Here is a 7,106-nt window from a genome sequence, read left to right as displayed (position 1 = left end):
ATATCTTGTGTTTTTCTTCCTTTTCTTTCTCCTCCTCACATTGTTCCTTAGCCCATCAGCTAATGGCACTCAAATGACAGAGTGAGCCAGAAGTTTATGTCACTTGGCCTTTGAATTTTATGGTTCAGAGTTGTTAAAAAATAGAAAAGATCCCCCCCCCACAGCAGTACTTTCATTTTTTTATTTTTTAAAGTTAGATTGTAAAAACTAAATTCACTTTAATTTTATTATATATGTATATTAGGTCTCAGTTTAAACCAAAAAAGGCTAGATGATCATTAAGTTCCATTCTGACTTAAATATTCTGTAAATTTTACCCCAGTGGATGGAAATTCAGTGAGACAGTCATACAAATTCTTGTTACTGAGATTAGTTGTCTTTTTAAACCCAAATAATGACAAGAGTGTTAATCAAATCACAATGAAGACAGCTCTAAAGTCTCATGACCTATAATAATTCAGCTGTCTTTTTAGCTTGGTGATAATTAACTGTATTTTTTTTTTAGTTTATAATATTTGGGATTCCTATTGTCTTGCCTGATTCTAAAATTGGAGGAAGCTAGATATAATGCACAGACTGATGAAGATTTGCCTAAGCCCTAGCAATACGAGAGCAAGATTCACCGTAACTCAGATATACCTACCTAGCACTGGAGTTAAGTCGCAGAATTAGAAAACAAGTCGGTCTCCTTACCAGGCACACAGTGAGGTGCATCGTGGGTGTGGGTTCACGTAGACTCCAAACAGGAGTTCAGGAAAGGTAATAGTGGGGAGCAGGGTTCAGAGTAGAACCATTCTCCTACCTGCCTTCAGGTTCCCATAGACTGGGATGCATCCTTTTGAGATGGAATTTCTCCTTTTCTTCTACTCTTTAGTGACAGTATTAGTTCAAGCAGCCTGCTACTGAAAGCACATAAGCACATCCTGCTCCCATGGGCTTCCCTGTGGACCTCCCATCACAGCTTTACCCAGGAGCCGAGGCCCTGGGCCCGTGTTCTCACTCAGCAAGGACAGTTTTACCCAGGGGGGGCCTCCGCCAAGCATATGGGGAGCAGTCATTTGTGAGATCAGGTTGGCAATTTTGCCTCTCTTGGTGGGCACGGTTCTTCCTCTTCCCCTCCAGCCTTGCTGCCAACCTCTCGAACTCCCTGTGAAGCAACAGAATCTGTTGGAGCTGCTTAACCAGAATCCGCTTTGCTTCAAGGTTATGCTCCTCTATGAGAACCACATGTAGAGGAGAGGGTATAGCTCAGAGGCAGAGTGCATGCTAAGCAGGCACAGGGTCCTGGGTTCAATCCCCAGCACCTCCATTAAAAATAAATACATAAACCTAATTTCCTCCTCCTCTCTAAAACCAACCAAACAAAAAAAGAACCATGTGTAAGAGAAGCAAAGAATTAGACTTTTAGAGTAGAAGGTCTGGGACATGGGGAGACCTAACCCAAGCCCTTCATTGTTTAGAAGAGGAAATTAAGCCCAAGAGGGGTCAAATTAGGGGTAAAGTAAAAAGCCTTCTGCCAAGCAGTCCAACATTCTTTTAACTTCACCATTCTGCTGGCCGTGGCATGATTCATTCATTGGAGGAAAAGAAATCCTCACTGTGTTCAGAAGAATATGAAGAGAATAAACAATTCCCCACTGTTCAGTGAACCTGCTAATTCATCTGGAACAGAGACAACCTTAAAGGGCTGTAATTAGAGAGCAGTGGAAACAAACCTCCTCGGTCCCACTGCTTTGGAGAATGACCACTTGGTGGCACTGTGGCCAGTGGGCAGAGCCCACCGGCTCTTCACGGTGCCTGTCACACTGGCGATTTCAGACAAGTCCTGGTCTCTTAGCAACAAGGCAGTGAAAATTGCAGTGCACACAGAGGCAGCTGCAGATTAACTAATCAATCAGTGTGTTCCAAACACAGAGCATCTAAACATTGGAGGAAATTCCAAAATAATTAATACCCTCTATAGACGTGAAATCACTAGTCAAAATATTATTTTAAGCCCATTTCACAAATGGTAGCATTTTCCAAAAACCCCATCAGACCACCAAACTCGCAGTTGTGCCGCCCACACTTACCAGGGCCTCTCTCTTTTCTGCTCCTTTCAGCATTTGACTCTGAGAATTCATGGATTTTTCCATAGCAGTGTAATCTAGACTTACCCTAAAAGTAAATGTTTCTGTGTTCCTGGTAAGTAGGTAGTTAAATTTATTTTAGGTTAAATTTATTTTCAGCCTGTCTCATTTCCCTTGGACCCCCTTTAATTTTTTGAGCCCCTAAAATCTGAGTCATTCTGAATTTTTTGCTCACTTGAACACTTCTGTTTTCTTTCTCAGAAGAAGCCTCTTTGTTATCATTATTACCATTTTTAATTGAAGTATAATGGTTAGTGTTGTGTTAGTTTCAGGTGTACAGCAAAGTGATTCAATTATATATATATATATGTATATATTCATGTGTATATTCTTTTTCAGATTCTTTTCCATTATAGGTTAGTATAGTTCCCTGTGCTATACAGTAGGTCCTTGCTGTTTATCTATTTTATATATAGTAATGTGTATCTGTTAATCCCAAACTCCTAATTTATCCTTCCCCACTGCTTTCCCCTTTGGTAGCCATTAATTTGTCTTCTACATCTGTTTCTGTTTCGTAAATAAGTTCATTTGTATTATGTTTTAAGATTCCACATGTAAGTGATATCATAGGATATTTCCCTTTCTCTGACTTACTAGAATAAAAGTATTGCTTTAAAAACTCTCCATCAACCCTAAATGAGTTATACAATCAGGATTTACCGATAATTTAAAGAATGGGCGATTTTAGTTCAGGAAAATGACCCCCAGAAATGCTGGGCTCTGTGGTGACGAGTGCATGTGTATCGTATGTGTATCTGGTTTCAGGATTATGATGTAGGTTCCGAACTTGAGAACATAATCTGGTTTTCAGCAGTCAGTCAATAAAGCAGTTCCAGCTGTTTGCCCACAACAGCTAGATAAGGGAGATGAAAACTCCTTTAAGGGAATTTTGAATGAATTCTCTCTCTTCTGTTTTCTCACAATATCTTCCAAAGAATGATCTCTTTAAGGAGACTAGATTCTGCTAGTAGGATCCTGAAGGTGCTAGGTAAGATCATGGCACAGATACCTGGGTAGCAGAAAAGGAGATGTGCAGAGTTGCACGGTGGAGAGGATGGGGAGCACAGTGGCTGGGGATGGATTTTTACCCTGTTCATCAGTCCAGATTCATTTAAATGTCTTGGCTATCTGATTCTCCAGGCAGATGCCCTGTACCTGAACGACCTTTTAAAAATTAGTAGCCATTGGGCACAAGACTCCAGTGACACCTCCAGCCAGCAGAGTTTTTCCTTAGTCACAATAGTATGATGGTTGTTTTGGGGGGCTCTGGAATCAACTTCTGTGTTGAAGCTCAGGTTCTGCTTACCACCCATTTAACCAGCAAATTGTTCTCAAGCCCCAGCTTCTCTGTTTTTAAAATGGGGAAAGTAACAGTGCCCACCTGTATTAGTGTTCTCTAGGAAAAGCAGAACTAATAGGACATAGATGACAGATAGATGGATAGATGACAGTATTTAAAGAAATCAGTTCATGCAAATTGAGGGGACTGGCCAACTTGAAATTTGCAGGGCAGGTTGGCAGGCTGGAAACTCAGGTAGCTGATGTAGTCTTGAGTTTGAAATCTATCGGGCAGGCCAGCAGGCAGGATTTGATGCTGCAGTCTTGAGGCAGAATTTCTTCTTAGGGATACAGTCTGTAATCTTGTATCCTGCTACTTTCTGAATTCGTTTATCAGTTCTAGTAGTTTTTGTGTGGAGTCTTTAGGGTTTTCTATATATAGTATCATGTCATCTGCATATAGTGAAAAATTTACCTCTCCCCTTCCAAGTTGGATCCCTTTTATTTCTATTTCTTGTCTGATCGCTGTGGCTCAGATCTCCAGTACTACTACGTTGAATAGAAATGGTAAGAGCGGGCATCCTCGTCTTGTTTCAGATTTTAGTCAGAAGGCTTTCAGCTTTTCACCACTGAGTATTATGTTGGTTGTGGGTTTGTCATACATAGCTTTTATTATGTGAAACAACAGGTTTTTCATACCACTATCGAACTGTAGCATTGTTTTCCTTCTTTAGCTTCTTTTTTTTTTTTTCTTTTTCCAGTTCTGCTAAGATTTTGCAGACTCAAGATGGAAGGAACAATTGGGAGCAGGAACTTGAATGGAAGGGAGGTAGGTGGCAGAGCTGCTTCTGTTCACTTACCCCAAAGGGAATTTTTTTTCCCATTTGAAATGTTCTGAAGGTCTGGGCTAAATTCAGGATATAAGAATGCGTGAGAATGTAGACTTTTATCATCATTCTTCTGTTGGGATTTCCAGGTATACAATAGAAAGAACTGATGGAGGGAAATCAGTTTCAACAGTTAATTTAACTATTCATTCTTGCAGAATATGAAAAACCGGTGAAATAGGGCTTAAGTGGCTCTTGGCCGTAGTTAACAGCAGGCAACTGTGTAGCTAAACACATGTACCCATTGCATATTTTTAGTTGAACCGTGAGTTCTACTATAACTAGAAACAAATGTAAGTGAAATCAAGTGAAACTGGACTCAATTTGGTTTTTGTTGTTGTTGTTGTTGTTGCTTGTTTGTTTGTTTTAAAAGCTATTTGGTGATTGAAGTGGAAGGGGAGAGAAAAGCAATATAAAGCCAAAGGCGCACACTTATGAACACAAATATTGTAAGGAACTTTTAAGTTTATTTTGAAGAAAATTTTAAACCAGCAAAATGGTTTATGGCTTTTTTTTTTTTTAAGAAAAGACATGTAAATATACTGTTTAGAGGACAAAGGGGGAAAATACTGCTTATATTTAAGATTATCGGCTTTGTGGTTTAAAGAAGCCCTCAACGATGAAAGGCCACATATTGAAACGCAATTTAATTTCATAGACGAAGTAGAGATCTGTAAAAGCACCTGTTTCTGAGCTGTCACACCTTGTGGAAGGTGATAGTGAGGCCTTGCCCCATGGCAGCCAAGACTGCCCACAGGCTGGATAGAAGGCATTCATCACCCAGCCTCAAGGAAACTGCTAATGCCCACAGGCTGGGTAGAAGGCATCATCACCCAGCCTCAAGGGAACTGCTAATGCGCTTAGTGGGATTATCCCAACCCGGTCTCGTCTGCCCCAGAACTGATCCCATAGACAGGCTGGTTCTTCGCTCCCTAGTCATCCCCATAGGAGACTGAAATACATTAACCAGAGGGCCAGTGTATTGATTTACACGGGGGTATATTCCTTTCCAATGGCCAGAATGCTTCGATGACCTATATAGGGTACATTCTTACTAGTTTTGGAATAATTGGGAACTTGGAAATATAATCTGTGAGTTGTTTGGTGAATATGGAATCTGAAAAAAAGTGTGGGTCATTGTTGGGCTTTTTGTTGTTGTTGTTATTTGGGAAGATATTTTAAACTAGTTTATTTTTATAAATTGAATATGATATGTATTTTTAAGGAAAAAGTGAAACAATTGTATGTTATCTATTATTGCATATTGCCCTAAAATCTGGCGGCTTAAAATAACACACATTGTTTAATCTCATAACTCTAGGGGTCAGGAACCTGCACACAGTTTAACTGTGTCCTCTGATTCACAAGGCTGCCGTCAAAGTGTCAGCCAGGGGTAGGGTCTTATCTGAAGGTTCAACACAGGTAGGGCCTGCTTCCAAGCTTACATGGTTGTTGTTGGAATTCGGTACATTAAGAGCCTGAGTTTTGAGGGGCATTATTATTTACTTTCTGTCATAAATCCTGTACTGCCTTGTCTTGTGGTATTGGCAAGCATCGTCTTTGTTCTATCAAAGCGGTAAAATCCAAAACTCAGTGTGGGCTTGGGATGGCCCTTTGGCCTGTTGGTTCTGGGTCAGCCAAGTCTCCCTGCGAAGGCACAGGGGTCATCATTTCTAGACTACTGACTTGATTCCAGGTTGGGGTTGGGGCTGGAAAGTGCTGGTCAGGCTTTTTTTCCTCCTTTCTCAGGAAAAGGGGCACTGAGGCATGACAGGATTGAATTGGGTTCTGTTGGATCTCAGAAAGTTTTTCCTGCTCAAATATTCATCTTACTGCAGAGTCAGAATGGCCTGCCTGTAAGCCAGAACTTACTGTCCAACTCCAGCCCAGCCCCTGGCTCAGGAGTGTTTGGAAACGGTGTCACAACACAGTACGTAAATTAGCTGTATCCACGCTGACCCCAGGACTTGCTAAAAGAATTCAGCTGATTTACCTGCTAGTCATTTCTAGAGTTGAGCTGGGTATTTCTCTGCCACCCATAAGTTTCTGAGTCACAATGATCATCTCTCTTGTGAAGTAACCTGAATTAGATATGGACCCCTCCCAGCTGCCTACAGACTTACAAAATGACTTCCAGCTCCATGTGTCTTCCAATCATGTATTTTGGAGGCCTCAAATGTGTCTGCTCTGGTCAGGGCCATCCTAGCCTACACCAGGCCGATCTTACTGATGTGCTGGAAACCAACTCTGGCAGGAAATCCCCAATTTGTAGCCTTTACTGATTTTTGTGGTGTCTGTACTCCCATCATTACTGATTAAAAGCTACTGATGTGATGTCACTCATGTGGAGTTGGGAAGAGAGACATACCACTGGCTTTCCTCGGGGGCCAGCAGCACACCGCTGCAGCACCTGTTGTTTTGCACGTTTTAGAAAAGGCACCCTCTGGGTGGAGGAATTAAGAAAAGCTCCTGTCTGGGCAGACCTGCGCCACATGTACAGCCTGGGGAGCAATGGCAGGTGCCCTTCCCCCGCCACACGGCTGGTCGATTTTAGGTCCATTCACCTCCTCAGTGGGTGCCTTTGTGTGATGCACATTCGGCACAACCTGACAGGGCAGTCCTGGCTCTGATTCATGATACTCTCTAATTAAGTAAAATGGACGAATAAGGGAAAAAGAACCAAGTTACCTAGCAGCCTGAAAACCTGCTTTATGCAAATGATAGGATTATAGCCGGGTGGAGCATTAATTGTTCTTAAAATTAGTCTAATTAATAGAAGGCTATTATTGCTTAAAAAGAGCTCCCAACTACA

At 41.5% G+C, this 7,106-nt stretch overlaps 1 protein-coding gene across 1 annotated transcript in view; it reads left to right on the top strand.

The window, feature by feature from the left end:
- The window catches only part of DUSP16 (dual specificity phosphatase 16), a 142,883-nt gene that overhangs the window by 15,354 nt on the left and 120,423 nt on the right, over positions 1–7,106 (top strand). The window contains exon 2 of the mRNA XM_064479054.1: positions 4,169–4,236. The gene's annotated coding sequence lies outside the window, so the exon portion shown is untranslated. The remainder of the gene's footprint in view (positions 1–4,168; positions 4,237–7,106) is intronic.

The sequence above is a fragment of the Camelus dromedarius genome, chromosome 25 (genome assembly GCF_036321535.1).
Source record: "Camelus dromedarius isolate mCamDro1 chromosome 25, mCamDro1.pat, whole genome shotgun sequence".
NCBI classification, from domain to species: domain Eukaryota; kingdom Metazoa; phylum Chordata; class Mammalia; order Artiodactyla; family Camelidae; genus Camelus; species Camelus dromedarius.
This window is presented reverse-complemented; position numbering and strand designations above follow the sequence as displayed.